At 38.1% G+C, this 16,735-nt stretch overlaps 1 non-coding gene across 1 annotated transcript; it reads left to right on the forward strand.

Annotated features, from left to right (window-relative positions):
* Positions 1-15,148: 15,148 nt before the first annotated feature.
* TRNAC-GCA (transfer RNA cysteine (anticodon GCA)) lies at positions 15,149-15,220 on the forward strand. Its single transcript has one exon. It is a non-coding gene; the product is annotated as a tRNA-Cys (tRNA).
* The last annotated feature ends 1,515 nt before the right edge of the window (positions 15,221-16,735 follow it).

Below are 16,735 nucleotides of genomic sequence, written 5' to 3' on the forward strand. Positions count from 1 at the left end.
AAATTCTGAAAGAGATGGGAATACCAGACCACCTGACCTGCCTCTTGAGAAATCTGTATGCAGGTCAGGAAGCAACAGTTAGAACTGGACATGGAACAACAGACTGGTTCCAAATAGGAAAAGGAGTACGTCAAGGCTGTATATTGTCACCCTGCTTATTAAACTTATATGCAGAGTACATCATGAGAAATAATGGGCTGGAGGAAGCACAAACTGGAATCAAAATTGCATGGATAAATATCAATAACCTCAGATATGCAGATGACACCACCTTTATGGCAGAAAGTGAAGAGGAACTAAAAAGCCTCTTGATGAAAGTGAAAGAGGAGAGTGAAAAAGTTGCCTTGAAGCTCAACATTCAGAAAATAAAGATCATGGCATCCAGTCCCATCACTTCATGGGCAATAGATGGGGAAACAGTGGAAACAGTGTCAGACTTTATTTTGGGGGGCTCCAAAATCACTGCAGATGGTGACTGCAGCCATGAAATTAAAAGACACTTACTCCTTGGAAGAAAAGTTGTGACCAACTTAGATAGCATATTGAAAAGCAGAGACATTACTTTGCCGACTAAGGTCTGTCTAGTCAAGGCTATGGTTTTCCTGTGGTCATGTATGGATGTAAGAGTTGGACTGTGAAGAAGGCTGAGCACCGAAGAATTGATGCTTTTGAACTGTGGTGTTGGAGAAGACTCTTGAGAGTCCCTTGGACTGCAAGGAGATCCAACCAGTCCATTCTGAAGGAAATCAGCCCTGGGATTTCTTTGGAAGGAATGATGCTAAAGCTGAAACTCCAGTACTTTGGCCACCTCATGTGAAGAGTTGATTCATTGGAAAAGACTCTGATGTTGGGAGGGATTGGGGGCAGGAGGAGAAGGGGATGACAGAGGATGAGATGGCTGGATGGCATCACTGACTTGGACATGACTCAGTGACTGAACTGACTTTTTCCTGTAACAATGCTGAATAATAAAATTAATCAGGCAATGTAGATCTAGCAATGTTTGATTCATGTTCTACATCTACACCAAACTAAAGTCTGCTTGGGTATTGATAGGTAGCTAGTACCTCCAAATGTTGTGATACCCATTGATTGGATTTACACATTAAATTTGGATTTAAATTTCCCTTTTCCTAAGTTGCTCATCTACTGCACCAGGTTCTTTACCAAATCCTCATTTAATCTGATTATACAGTGCCCTCTGTCCTACAGCAATATTTGGCCTGTTCTTCAGGCATTTTGTTTTGTTTCACTATAGAGACTAGATATTCCCTTTCCACTGTACCTTGTTACCAATATTTTGTGTTTAAAAAATTCATATGGTATTTGCATTTTTATTCTGACTCTTAGAAAAAACTCTTTTCCTAAATATTTTTTTATTTATGCGTTTAATTCTTAACACTCTAGCACCTTTTTCAATGCTTTATTTTAACCACTGTCAACATCATAACCAGACTGATAATTTTAAAACATTTTAGCACAATCTGGTCAGGCATAATTTGGAGATATTGAAGGTTGATTCCTGGGCATTACAATACAGTGAATATCACAATAAACTGAGTCACACAATCTTTTTTAGTTTTCCAGTGTATATAAATGTTACACTGTAGTGTATTCTGTTAAGTGTTCAATAGCATTCTGCCTTAAAAAACAATGCACAAGATGAATAAAAAATAATTTACTGCTAAAAAATACTAACTGTAATCTGAGACTTCAGTGAGTCATAACCTTTTATGTTTGGGGAGGGTGTTGTCTCAGTGTTGATGGCTGCTGGCTGATCAGTGTTTTGGGTATTGGTTGCTGAAAGTAGGGATGGTTTTGGCAAATTCTTAAAATAATACAACAATGAAGTTTGCCATATCAATTGACTCATCCTTTCAGGAAAGATTTCTCTGTAGCATACGATAATGTTTTGATAGCATATTAACCCACAGTAGAACGTCTTCCAAAATTGAAGTCAAATCCTCACAGACTGTTTATATTCTAAATCCTTTGTTGTCATTACAGCAGTCTTCACAGCATCTTCACCAGGAGCAGTTTCCATTTCAAGAAACTGCTTTCTTTTCTCATCCATAAGAGCAGCTTCACATCTGCTCAAGTTTTATCATGAGATTGGAACAATTCAATCACATCTTCAGGCTCCACTGCTAGTTCTCTTGCTATTTCCATCACATCTGCAGTGACATCCTCTATTGAAGTCTTGAGCCCCTCAAAGTCATCCTTGACAGTTACTGTCAACTTCTTCCAAACGCCTGTTGATATTGTTATTTAGATTTCTTTGTATGAATCATGAATGTTCTTAAAGGCATCTAAAATAGTGGATCCTTTCAATTTACTTTGAAGTAAGTTTTCAATTTACTTTGCCTTAATAGTCAGACAGACAACCATCTTTAGCAGATACAGACCCTCAAAACTTATTTCTTAAATAATAAGACTTAAGAGTCAAAAACTACCCCTTGACCCAAGGGTTGCAGAATGGATGTTGAGTTAGTTGGCATGACAAAAACATTAATCTCTTCACATATTTCCATCCAAATTCTTGAAATACCAGGTGGATTTGTTAGTGCCTAGTAATATTTTGAGGCTTTCCTGGTGGCTCAGATGGTAAAGAATCCTCTTGAAATGCAGGAGACCTGAGTTCAATCCCTGGGTTTGGAAGATTCCCTGGAGAAGGGAATGGCAACCCACTCCAGTATTCTTGCCTGGAGAATTCCATAGACAGAGGAGCCTGGTGGGCCAGTCCATGGGGTCACAAAGAGTCTATTTTAAAAGATTATTTTTTTTCTTTTCTGAGAGTATATCTGCACAGTGAGCATAAAATATTCAGTAAACCATGTTGCAAGCGGACATGCTATCATTCAGGCTTTGCTGTTCTTATAAAACACAGAAAGAGTAGATTTAGCATACTTCTAAAGACGAAGATTTTTTAATGGTAAGTGGCTTCAAGTCACTACCTTCACTTGCCTCCAACAAGAAAGGCAGCCTGTCCTTTAAAGCCAGATATTGACTTTTCTTCTATAGTTCTGAAAGTCCTAGATGGCATCTTCTTCTAAGAGAAGGCCGTTTCATCTGCAGTAGATATCTATTGCTTGGTGTGGCAACTATCATTGATTATCTTAGATAGATCTCCTGGATAATTTGTTGCAGCTTCTACCTCATAAACCAACTTTTGATAGCTTCAGGCTTCCTTTCTGCAGTTTTCTCTCCTCTCTCAGCCTTCATAGAATTGAAGAGAGTTAGGGCTTGCTCTGGATTCGGCTTTGGTTTAAGGAAATATTATGGCTGGTTTGATCTTATATCCAGAACACTAAATCTTTCTCCACGTCAGTAATGAGACTGTCTTCTTTGCTTATCATTCATGTGTACACTGGAGCAGCACTTTTCATTTCCTTCAAGAACTTTTCTTTTCCTTCACTAATTATCTAACAGTTTGGCACAAGAGGCCTCGCTTTAGGCCTATGCATTTTTGACATCCCTTCCTCACTAAGCTTAGTCACTTGTAGATTTGATTGAAAGTGAGAGACATGTGATTCTTCCTTTCACTTGAACACTTTGAAGCCACTATAGAATTATTAATTGGCCTAATTTAAGTATCATTGTGTCTCAGAGAATAGGAAGGACTGAGGAGAGAGAGACAGGTTGGGGAACTGTCAGTGGAAAGAGTAGTCAAAGCAAACATGAATTTATCAGTTAATCCCACCATCTCATACAGCTGCAACTCATGAAACTCAAAACAATTATGGGAGTAACCTCAAAGATCATTGATCATAGACCACAATAACAAATGTCATAATTTTGAAAGAGTTTGAAATATTGTGAGAATTACCAAAATGTAACACAGAGACAAAAGTGAGCTAATGCTGTTGAAAAAATGGCACCAATAGAATTGCCTGACACAGGGCTGCCACAAATCTTCAATTTGGGGGAAAAAAAAAAAAAGGTCACATGTATGAAGCACAATAAAACCAGGTATACTTATAAACTGCTCCATTAAATGAAGACTGATGATAGCGAAGAGGAAAATCCCAAATATTCCTCACCTAAAAATTCATTTTAAGACAGATTTCACTGTTGCCTAACTATCAGCACGCTTACTGGGGAACTCAATTTCCTTACCTATTACTGGCCATTTCTGAGCCTTCAAAATCTTTCAGTTGACCAAATGACAAAATATCCCTGAAGCATTCAGAATGCTTGAACCATGCCATGTACCTTGGAGAAATGGGAATGGCCTGTCTTTTTCTGCTACATATCACACATTGTGACATGGATTCCAAGTGACAATATCTATAACACCCAGTCTCTGAAGATATCTAGTAAAAGAAAGTGTTGCCTTCTGTAATGATGAAGGTGGGAATTAGGAGGATAAATCCTGAAAGAAAGAAAACAGTATGAAAATTAATAGATTGGAAGTAATGCCATTATGATAGTCAGGGCCCAGATAAAAAGTAATGGGGTCTGAATTACTGTAATGGGACAAGAAAGGATAGACCAATTTTGAGAGACATTAGAGGGATTGATTAGATATGGGATGCTAGGAAATGTGGGGATTTCAGAGAAATAATGATGTGGAAAAAGAATATATTCATACAATTTTGAGTAAATAAAATTGAAAGTGCTGATTGGATTCAAGTGGCAGCCATAAATGTAGAGCTCTGTGTGAGAAAAGCCACTGCAAAAATTTCAAATGATGGCATGTACAAACATTCAGATAAAATAATAGGAAAATTTCTGTAAAAATAAGCAATTCCAAGTAATGACTAAATGATGAGTCAAGACATAATTGGGTGTTTGTTACCATTCCTATGCCTGGGAAATCCCATAGACAGGGAGCCTGGTCCATGGAATTGCAGTGTCAGACACAATTTGTGCAGTGTCAGACTAAATAATAACAGCAAAATATCACGTCTAAAGGATGTTAAATTACAAAATTTATAATTTAAATAATTGCTACAAGGGGATTCCAATCCAGGTGGCAGAATAAGAACACATAGAGCTCACCTCTGCCCATGAACACATCAAAAATAAATCTACATGTGGAACAATTCTCACTGAAAACTAACTGGAAACTGGCAGAAGGACTCCTGTAAAACCAAGGTTGTAAGAAAGACCCACAGGTAATTGGGTTGGAAGGGGGAAAAGCAATCCATGGGGGACCTGTGCCCCTGAGAGGGAACTCAGAAAAACAGGGAGACTACATGAGAGGACATCTAATCTCGGGAGTGAGCAATTCAAGTCCCAGAGTGAGTGCTGCAGTTCTGATGTCCTGTGGAGGGGAGACAAGCCCCCTTGGCTAGTTGGAGGACCTCTGAGACTAACAGAAGTGCTGAAGAAGCCTGAACTGGCACTCACTGGTTGCCCTCACACAGGGCAGAGGGAAATCTATTCTAGCAGCGCCAGGGTTTCCCACAACTAACTCACTGAGCACCCCAGCCTGTGCCAAGCACTCTCTGGCTCCACTCACTCCACACCAACATGCAGCACTGGATCTAGGGTAGCCATGACAAGGAAAAAGACTTGACTATGGGACCCAGAGGCAACCCAGTCCTGAGGCAGAGCCTGGGAGGGTGGCTGCACCATTAACACTTTCTCAAGCAGCACATCTTTGAAGCAGCTGGGATCCCTCATAGCAGCCACTCCAACACAGCTTACCCATCCCCAGTACATGTTGAGAGCCCACACGGGCCTTCGGCCCTGCAGAGCAATTCTACCTTGGGCAGAGGTGGTGGAAGATGAGAGTATGATGGGCTGTGAGGGACAAAGAGGACTGGCATCCGAGGTTGCAGAGGCAATACGCTGTCTCTCAAGCCTGTGACCGACTGGAGTCAGAAGCCTTCACAGGCTCCACTGCTTTAGCACTTTCTGCCACCCCACCCCAGGAGGCAACTCCTCTCCTTCTTCTTCAGGGAGAAGAAAAACACACTCTTAAAGGGAACAAAACCAGTTTGGGCCTGACCCTCAGGGCTTCTGCTCCACACACACAAAAGTAAACATTGAAAGTGTTAGTGGCTCAACAATGTCCAACTCTTTGTGACCACCTGGGCTATAGCCTTAGCCTTCCAGATTCCTCCGTCCATGGGATTCTCCAGGCAAGGATACTGGAGTGGATAGCAATTCCCTTATCCAGGGGATCTTCCCTACCCAGGGGTCAAACCTGGGTCTCCTGTGTTGCAGGCAGTTTCCGTACCATCTAAGCCCCCAGGGAAGCCCTCTGCACCAGCAACTTTGGATCAAGTCCCACCACCAATAGGGTGGTGGTGGCCACAGCACAGGAAAAATCCTGCCTCACACCTGGATCCCACTCTAGTCCCTCCATTGCCAGCCCCAACTCTTGAAACTGTGACAGCTACCACACACCCTAAGGAAAGACTTAAATTTTCCCCTTAATCCTTTAAATAACTTTATCTTTAATTCTCTGAATCTACTTGTTTATCAAAGCTGCTTCAAAGTCTTTGCCTGCTTAATCCAACATCTGACTGACTCTTGATGAGTCAGTTTCTATCGACTGCTTTTTATTGACTGTAAGTCATAATTTTCTATTTCTTTTTTTTTCTATTTCTTAAATGTCTTCTACTATATTGTTTTATGCTGAACATTGTAACTGATACATTTTAGAAGCTTTGAAGTCTTTTATCTTCCCCTGGTGCCCTAGATGCTTAGTCATTCAGGCGTGTCTGACTCTTTGTCACCCTGTGGACTACAGGTTCCTCTGTCCATGGGATTCTCCAGGCAAGAACACTGGAATGGGTTGCTGTGCCCTCCTCCAGAGGATCTTCCCAACCCAGGGATCAAACCCAGGTCTCCCACATTGCAAACAGATTCTTTACTCTCTGAGCCACCAGGGAAGCCCTGTCTTCCCCTGGAAAGTGATTATTGTTCTAGTTCCATGTACAGTTCCTGGCTGAACATCATTAACTTGTATATGCTTGGTGTCAAATTTTGTTATTGGGGATCTCTAAGAAGCTTACTACATTTCCCAAGCCCCTCTAGCTGAATAGGAGTTAACATTTACACACTATCTCCCCTGTAAATGTAGCTAGAACATTAGGCTTTATTAGGGCAGATACCAACTAGATGGATGTGAGTTTGAGTGAACTTCGGGAGTTGGTGATGGACAGGGAGGCCTGGTGTGCTGCAATTCTTGGGGTTGCAAATTGTCGGATACAACTGAGCAACTGAACTGAACTGAGAGTAGGTCTTTGTTGCTGTTGTTTATTTTTAAGATGAGGGTTTTTGATGTCTCAGCTGAATGCCCACCAAGTTAAAAGGATGTTTACACTGACTCACTTTGCTATACACCTGAAACTAACACAATATTGTAAATCAACTATACTCCATTAAGTATTTTTTAAAAAAGAATATTTACAATTTTTTTTTGCACTCTTTCTGTAGCAGGTACAATCCAGTAAGCCCAGTGCTGTCTGCTAAAGCTGTTTGCTCCACTGCCAAGAACCTTTGGGAAACCCTCTGCACAATCGCCTTATTGCCAATATTTTTCCCCATATATTCCAGTGACTTAAGTTGCTAGGGGTTCTTGACATCTGACTCTTCAATTCAGCATGATTTCCATGCTCTACTCTGGCTCAGTGTGCTGTGCCGAGACTATCATGTCCAGGTAGGTAGCTGTTCTGATTATAGATCTTACCTGGAGTGTCTCAACTCTCATGGGTTGCAGTCTTGTATCACCAGTTGTACAGTGCCTGAGTGCTGTTGTTTCATATATTCGGTTTTATGATTTACAAAAAGAGGATGTCAAGTAGAGTTTCCTTTTTATAGCCATTTTGTTTTCACCATGGGATTGATTCATATTTCTCAGCTCAGTTCAGTCACTCAGGCATGTCCAACTCTTCGTAACCCCATGGACTGCAGCACACCCAGCTTACCTGTCCATCATCAACTCCCAAAGCTTGCTCAAACCCATGTCTATCAAGTGGGTGATGCCATCCTACCATCTCATCCTCCATCGTCCCCTTCTCCTCCTGCCTTCAATCTTTCCCAGCATCAGGCTCTTTTCCAATGAGTCAGTTCTTCGCATCAGGTGGCCAAAGTATTGGAGTTTCAACTTAAGCATCAGTCCTTCCAGTGAATATTCAGGACTGATTTCCTTTAGGATTGGCTGAGGTAAGTGCTGTCTAAGAGAACTTTCCGCAATAATGTAAATATTCTACACATCTGCTGCCCAATAAAAGAGCTACTAGCCACACACCATTACTGAGCACTTAAAATGTGGCTAGTGAAACTGAAGAACTGGAACTTTAAATATTATTTAAATTAATCACATGAGGTTAGTAGTTATCATATTCAACAATGCAGTTCTAAGAAACAGGGATAAAAGCACTTGACCCAAGCCAGAACAATTGCTTTATTTATCTTGGTTTTCTTGCTTGAATCAGTTTCCTAACTAGCTTTGTATTTTTCTTACTTTGGTTCTCAGAAAATCACTCATCCCAGTCACCATGACTCATTTTTTTCTCTGATAAGTTTTCTGATACTTCTGTTTCTGCATTGAATCTGACATGATGCCAGTCTTGATTTCCACTCTTCTTACTTTTCTTGATTTAGCCTGTTTCCTTGATGCTGGTCCAGAGTTTTGCTCTAAAAATGAATTGTAGTGTAAATTCTAGGTCTCTAATAAATGGAAACTGTGTTCCAACCATACTGAAAACCACAATGGCACTGTGCACTGCTCCTTATTGTGTGTTTGTCTATTTTGATATTTTGACCCTAAGACAAACTAGAGGCTTTCTTTTTAGGAGAGAGTCAGAGTTTAGAAAAACACTTAGGAATTATTTGGATTTATCAAGAAATATAGATATATATTCAGAACAAAGTCAGTTTTACTTCAGTTGGTCTAAATTTACATCATTAGAATATTCTGTGAAAGCTAGATCACTTTTACTCCAAGCTATTCTTTGAAATCAGCATTTAATGTAGAAATAAAATCATAACTAAGCATAAATCTCCTTGGCCAACCTAAAGGCATTAGATTTCCATGTCCATTAGATTTCAACATCTACCTACTAGAAAGTAACAGAACTTAAAATAGGTAAAAGCTATATATTAAAATGAGCAGATTATGAGAGAATTAGATATGTGTATCTAAAATAATAAAATGATAGCAACTTTATTATGCCACAAGAGTCATTCACTCTTGATGTTTTGCTTTCAAAACTGTATGGGGTAAATGGGATTGCTTAACTAACAATTAGGTCATGCAAAAGAAATACCAATTTGCTATTTACATGGACTATGGGCCAGCTATATTTTTGCATTCATAGCATGTTAACTGTACATCATTAAAAGTGTGTTCTATTTGTCTAATCATTTTATTATAATGCTAACTATGATTCATATTCTTACCTTTTATAGTCTATTGCTTTGTAACATAGTACTTAATGGCTTTACAAATTAAAATCATTACAGAAAGATGACATGGTTAACTGCTGCATTTTAATTGCTGGATATTTGTTACCATGGAGACACACTGATAAAATACAACTAAAAATAAAAATAATGAGAATAAAAATAATTAATAGTTATTATCTAAAACATAGGAATGAAAGGAACCATGAAATAGTATTTTCCCACTTCCATAATGAAACCAGAGCCACTGTCATTTTGTCCAAGAAAAAAAAAGTCGTCTTTTGTTCATGGCATGCTCCTTATAATCAAATCCATTGGCTTAAATTTATGTTCATTTTTTCTTACTCTGTAGTCATATCATATGCTGATAAAAATCATATCATATCCAGATAGAATTCTGTTCTTGCTAAATCACAAAAACTAGTAGTATTTTGTTTGACATTTTCTTATATTGTATTACACCATTTAACCAAACATCTCAATGATTCAGCTACATGGCATGCACAATATAGAGTCCATGCATCTTTTGCTTTCTTGTCCTCCATGGCACCTAGTTTCATGTTTTGTATAGAAGCACTCTAACTATTAACATCATAGATAAACTCTCTCACATGCATAAAAGTTGGAAATCTGGACCTACCTGTCTAACAGGCTGAAATCACTGTGGGCTCTCCTATCCTATGCTCTATTTCACTAGTCTTGAATTTAAGCTTCTTATGCTTCTGCTACTGGAGATAAGTGGAGAAATAACTCCAGAAAGAATGAAGGGATGGAGCCAAAGCAAAAACAATACCCAGTTGTGGATGTGACTGGTGATAGAAGCAAGGTCGGATGCTGTAAAGAGCAGTGTTGCATAGGAACCTGAAATGTCAGGTCCATGAATTAAGGCAAATTGGAAGTGGTCAAACAGGAGATGGCAAGAGTGAACATTGACATTCTAGGAAACAGGGAACTAAAATGGACTGGAATGGGCGAATATAACTCAGATCACCATTATATCTACTGCTGTGAGCAGGAATCCCTCAGAAGAAATGGAGTAGCCATCATGGTCAACAAAAGAGTCTGAAATGCAGTACTTGGATGCAATCTCAAAAAAGACAGAATGATCTCTGTTCGTTTCCAAGGCAAACCATTCAATATCACGGTAATCCAAGTCTATGCCCCAACCAGCAACGCTGAAGAAACTGAAGTTGAACGGTTTTATGAAGACCTATAAGACCTTTTAGAACTAACACCCAAAAAAGATGTCCTTTTCATTATAGGGGACGGGAATGCAAAAGTAGGAAGTCAAGAAACACCTGGAGTAACAGGCAAATTTGGCCGTGGAATATGGAATGAAGCAGGGCAAAGACTAATAGAGTTTTGCCAAGAAAATGCACTGGTCATAGCAAACACCCTCTTCCAACAACACAAGAGAAGACTCTACACATGGACATCACCAGGTTGTCAACACCAAAATCAGATTGATTATATTCTTTGCAGCCAAAGATGGAGAAGCTCTATACAGTCAACAAAAACAAGACCAGGAGCTGACTGTGGCTCAGATCATGAACTCCTTATTGCCAAATTCAGACTCAAATTGAAGAAAGTAGGGAAAACCACTAGACCATTCAGATATGACCTAAATCAAATCCCTTATGATTATACAGTGGAAGTGAGAAATAGATTTAAGGGACTAGATCTGATAGATAGAGTGCCTGATGAACTATGGAATGAGGTTCGTGACATTGTACAGGAGACAGGGATCAAGACCATCCCCATGGAAAAGAAATGCAAAAAAGCAAAATGGCTGTCTGGGGAGACCTTACAAATAGCTGTGAAAAGAAGAGAGGCGAAAAGCAAAGGAGAAAAGGAAAGATAGAAGCATCTGAATGCAGAGTTCCAAAGAATAGCAAGAAGAGATAAGAGAGCCTTCTTCAGCTATCAGTGCAAAGAAATAGAGGAAAACAACAGAATGGGAAAGACTAGAGATCTCTTCAAGAAAATTAGAGATACCAAGGAAACATTTCATGCAAAGATGGGCTCAATAAAGGACAGAAATGGTCTGGGACCTAACAGAAGCAGAAGATATTAAAAAGAGGTGGCAAGAATACATGGAAGAACTGTACAAAAAGGATCTTCATGACCCAGACAATCATGATGATGTGATCACTAATCTAGAGCCAGACATCTTGGAATGTGAAGTCAAGTGGGCCTTAGAAAGCATCACTATGAACAAAGCTCGTGGAGGTGATGAAATTCCAGTTGATCTGTTTCAAATCCTGAAAGATGATGCTGTCAAAGTGCTGCACTCAATATGCCAGCAAGTTTGGAAAACACAGCAGTGGCCACAGGACTGGAAAAGGTCAGTTTTCATTCCAATCCCAAAGAAAGACAATGTCAAAGAATGCTCAAACTACCGCACAAGTTGTACTCATCTCACATGCTAGTAAAGTAATGCTCAAAATTCTCCAAGCCAGGCTTCAGCAATACGTGAACCGTGAACTTCCTGATGTTCAAGCTGGTTTTAGAAAAGGCACAGAAACCAGAGATCAAATTGCCAACATCTGCTGCATCATGGATAAAGCAAGAGAGTTCCAGAAAAACATCTATTTCTGCTTTAAGACTATGCCAAAGCCTTTGACTGTGTGGATCACAATAAACTGTGGAAAATTCTGAAAGAGATGGGAATACCAGACCACGTGACCTGCCTCTTGAGAAATCTGTATACAGGTCAGGAAGCAACAGTTAGAACTGGACATGGAACAACAGACTGGTTCCAAATAGGAAAAGGAGTACGTCAAGGCTGTATATTGTTACCCTGTTTATTTAACTTCTATGCAGAGTACATAATGAGAAATGCTGGACTGGAAGAAACACAGGCTGGAATCAAGATTGCACAGATAAATATCAATCACCTCAGATATGCAGATGACACCACCCTTATGGCAGAAAGTGAAGAGGAGCTAAAAAGCCTCTTGATGAAAGTGAAAGAGGAGAGCAAAAAAGTTGGCCTAAAGCTCAGCATTCAGAAAACGAAGATCATGGCCTCTGGTCCCATCACTTCATGGGAAATAGATGGGGAAACAGTAGAAATAGGGTCAGACTTTATTTTGGGGGGCTCCAAAATCACTGCAGATGGTGACTGCAGCCATGAAATTAAAAGACGCTTACCCCTTGGAAGAAAAGTTATGACCAACCTAGATAGCATATTCAAAAACAGACATTACTTTGCCGACTAAGGTCCTTCTAGTCAAGGCTGTGGTTTTTCCTGTGATCATGTATGGATGTGGGAGTTGGACTGAGAAGAAGGCTGAGCACCGAAGTATTGATGCTTTTGAACTGTGGTGTTGGAGAAGACTCTTGAGAGTCCTTTGGACTGCAAGGAGATCCAACTAGTCCATTCTAAAGTAGATCAGTCCTGGGTGTTCTTTGGAAGGAATGATGCTAAAGCTGAAACTCCAGTACTTTGGCCACCTCATTTGAAGAGTTGACTCATTGGAAAAACTGATGCTGGGAGGGATTGGGTGCAGGAGGAGAAGGGGAGGAGAGAGGATGATATGGCTGGATGGCATCACCGATTCGATGGACGTGAGTTTGAGTGAACTCCAGGAGTTGATGATGGACAGGGAGGCCTGGCATGCTGCAGTTCATGGGGTCACAAAGAGTCGGACACGACTGAGCAACTGAACTGAACTGATGCTTCGTAACCTGACTTTCAACTATTTCAAAGAGGAGATATTGGATTATTTCTAACCCTGCCATTGTGATTAGTCAGCACAATATGTTCTATCTATGAAATCTTTGTGATAGTAAAAGATGTTGCTTAGTTTCTATGGGTTCATAGTCCAATTTTCAGTCTTTCCAGATGTGACCTGGGCACTCGGCCATGTAACTAGAATCAGAAAACATAAGCAAATACTAGATTGGAGAGAAGTGGGAAGAAAGAAAAGAGGAGGGGACCCAAAGATAATCACTTCAATGTGATATTTAAAAGATTTTGAGAAGAAAGCAAAGTGTAGAATGAAAAGACTTGAGGAGGTGATTTATGCTTTCAGGTTTTCGCTTCAGAAGAAAATAAAAACTTATTTAATTTAAAACTAAATTTGCCGACTGTACAATAGTCTGATTTCATTTAACATAACTTGTCAAGGAAAGAAGATGGGAAGGAATTGAGGACAAGTAAAATATGAGGAAATTCAAGATAGAAAGATGAAGTTTTGTAGAAAAAAACTGAATGGAGGGACACTGGCCAGCAGCCAGGCTTCTTACATGGGAAATGAGCATCCTAGACTGTGGCTTGAAGAGATTACTCCCAGCATTTACCTGGTTTACTGTTACTCTCTATACAAATTATGTCTTTCAACTTCGTTCCCCTATGGAATTAATTTTTTTTTAAAACATCAACTTTGTTTTACTTCACAACGTTTCAAATAACTATATCCATGTTTCAAGTATAACTGTAAGGATTGTTGCTTCCTTATAAACCTATAGTCAACCTGACATATATTTGGCATTGAGGCCAAATATCTCATTGTTGGGTTAGAAGCTAAGATTTAAAGATTTAGATTTAGAACATCTTTTAAAATAAAAGTAACTCTGTAATTGGGATCAATAGAAATAAGGGAGTACATGACTGCCACTCTTTCTAGAATAGCTCAGCACTAGTCTTGAATATCTCAAAGAGAAACAAAATAACATTCTTAGTATTCATCCACATTATTTTCACAATGGTGGTGAGAAAACTCTTGAAAAAAGTCACCATTTTAAACATTATTTATACTTTTCAAACCCTTGACTTATAGACAAACTTGTGAAAAATATCCTTGTAACTAGGATTGAACAAAAACACAAGAATACCCAAAGAAGTAATTTGAAGGAAAACTATGTTGACTGAAAAGTTATTTTAGATATATAAAATGCTAGATGATAATGTTGATTATATGAGACATTTTGATGACTTAAGCTCATTACTAGGATTCATAAAAGGTAACTATCAATCATACTTAACATAATATACATTTTTATACCCATTACCCTAAAGAAACAAAGCCAGTTCTAGTTTATTAGCTTGTGTCTACAGTAGCTCAACTTATTTGATTTAGTATAAACATTGGCCTGGTGTTAACCATTCATCAGTGTTTTGTTTATGTAATTTAATTTTATGCAAAACAAACTTTCCACACTCAATAATTTGGTCCAGCCAATCAAATTCACTTAGCCTATCTATTGTCAGCCTTCAAACAATTATTTATGGATGTGCTGACTCTAACCTTATAATTGTATCATTTACAATCAAAATTTTCAGTTCTGCTATTCAAGTTTACTTATAAAAATCTACTTCTCTAAACACAGAAAAATAGAAGTTAATCTGCATTACTGACTCATGGCATAGCAATGCTGATCAAGATATTTCATCAACATATTTGCAAGAGAAGGTTAAATTCTAGTTTCTTTCTTTTTGTCTTAAAAGGATTCTAATACTTTCCTGGTGTTAATTAAATACTGAAAGATTCATCTTTTCTAAGTAGGACAATGGAATTAGAAACAGCTCAAAGAGAGTATAGCTAGAAAATATAGCATAAGGGTGGATTTAAGCAGAAAACTTGATTGTTCAGAATACTTTGCAATATATTGTTCTTTCTTTATGAAACTGATGCTTTGGACAACCGAGGAAATTTTGTGGTTATTTTCCAAGAAACAAAGGTGATAAAACTTTAACTTTGAGCTGAGTTGACCATTAAATTTCTCTCCTGTTGTGATTATTTTGCCATATTTGCAAGGTGGTTGGCATTGAGGACTGGCTTCCCTGGTGGCTCAGAGGTTAAAGCATCTGCCTGCAATGCAGGAGACCCAGGTTCAATCCCTGGGTTGGGAAGATCCCCTGGAGAATGAAATGGTGCCCCACTCCAGTATTCTTGCCTGGAGAATCCCATGGATGGAGGAGCCTGGTGGGCTACAATCCACGGGGTCGCAAAGAGTCAGACACAACTGAGTGACTTCACTTCACTTCACTTTGGCATTAATAGGATGCTGAAATAAACCCTATAATAGTTCATCTGTACTTTTTAATCCCATCTATTGAATTTACCATTTTCCCATATTTTAATTTCAAAACTTCTTGTTGCTTTGTTTTCTGATAACTTCTTTTTCAGATAAGCTGATTCTTGCTTTTCAAATACAGTGTCTTGCTTTGCAAATCGCTTTGAGGATACCAACTAGAATTATTTTTCTTCCTTTAGTTTATATTATCAGTTATATAGTTATAATTTTTGAAGGCATTTGTTTTGTTACTTCATATTGTGTATCTTTTGCTTTGTTTATTTTCCTCAAATATTTGGTCATCTTTGGTTTTCTATTTATTAATGAATAGTAACTGCCATGTATACATAATACAAAATAGTTTTAACAAATACATATAACTATATTCATGAATAGAATACAACTTCTGTTTCCAAATTGTACAATATCTCGTGTTATGAATTAATAATTAAACACATTTGTGGGAGAAACAAAATTTAACTACATAGAAATAAAAGGGTAATAGAGGGACTTGTGCTTCTAGATGTTTTGGAAGAACTGGTATAGGATATGTAGCACAGTAGCTAAAAGATGGAGAAGATCAACGATCGGTGGGACAATATAAAATGGCCTAATATAAGGTTAATTGGAGTTCTCAAATTAGAATGTGTCAGGCAGAAAAATATATATATTTGAAAAAATGGCTGACATTTTTCAACTTTGATTAATCCTAAGTATTCAAGAAGCTCAATGAACTCCAAGCAAGAGAGACATATCTTTAAAAGCATACCAAGGGATGTTATTATCAAATTATTGAACTAATGATTTTAAAAAATAATTAAAACATCATAGAAATTATTTCAAATGAAAATTCATATCTACATAAGTAATAAAGCATATTATAAAAGATAAATGTGTTAGTAAACACAAAAGACATTTTTTTCCTCCTTTCTAAATTTTTTTAAAAGATAACTGTTGGAAGGAAAAAAAAATATCATTGGGCTTTGGCCATAAAACTGTAGTAGAAATAAAAGGTATAAAAACAATACTGCAAATAAAAGAGGGGTAAAGGAAAACATACTTCTCTAAATTCATGTATTGTTTGAGAAATGGTATATTATTCTTTGAAGGTACATCATGATAAGCTGAATATGTATATTTAAACTATAGAGCAACCACTAATTTAATGCAAATAAGTATACTCAATAAGCCAAAAGGAGAGAAAATGAAATACCAAAATATACTAACTTAATCCAAAATAACACAGGAAAAGAAAAAACAATTAAATGAAGGATATGGGACAAATAAGAAAACTAATCAAGGTAGGTAATAGACTTAGGACATAGCCATGTAAATAATTACATTAAATGTA

The sequence above is a fragment of the Ovis canadensis genome, chromosome 7 (assembly GCF_042477335.2).
Source record: "Ovis canadensis isolate MfBH-ARS-UI-01 breed Bighorn chromosome 7, ARS-UI_OviCan_v2, whole genome shotgun sequence".
Classification (NCBI taxonomy): domain Eukaryota; kingdom Metazoa; phylum Chordata; class Mammalia; order Artiodactyla; family Bovidae; genus Ovis; species Ovis canadensis.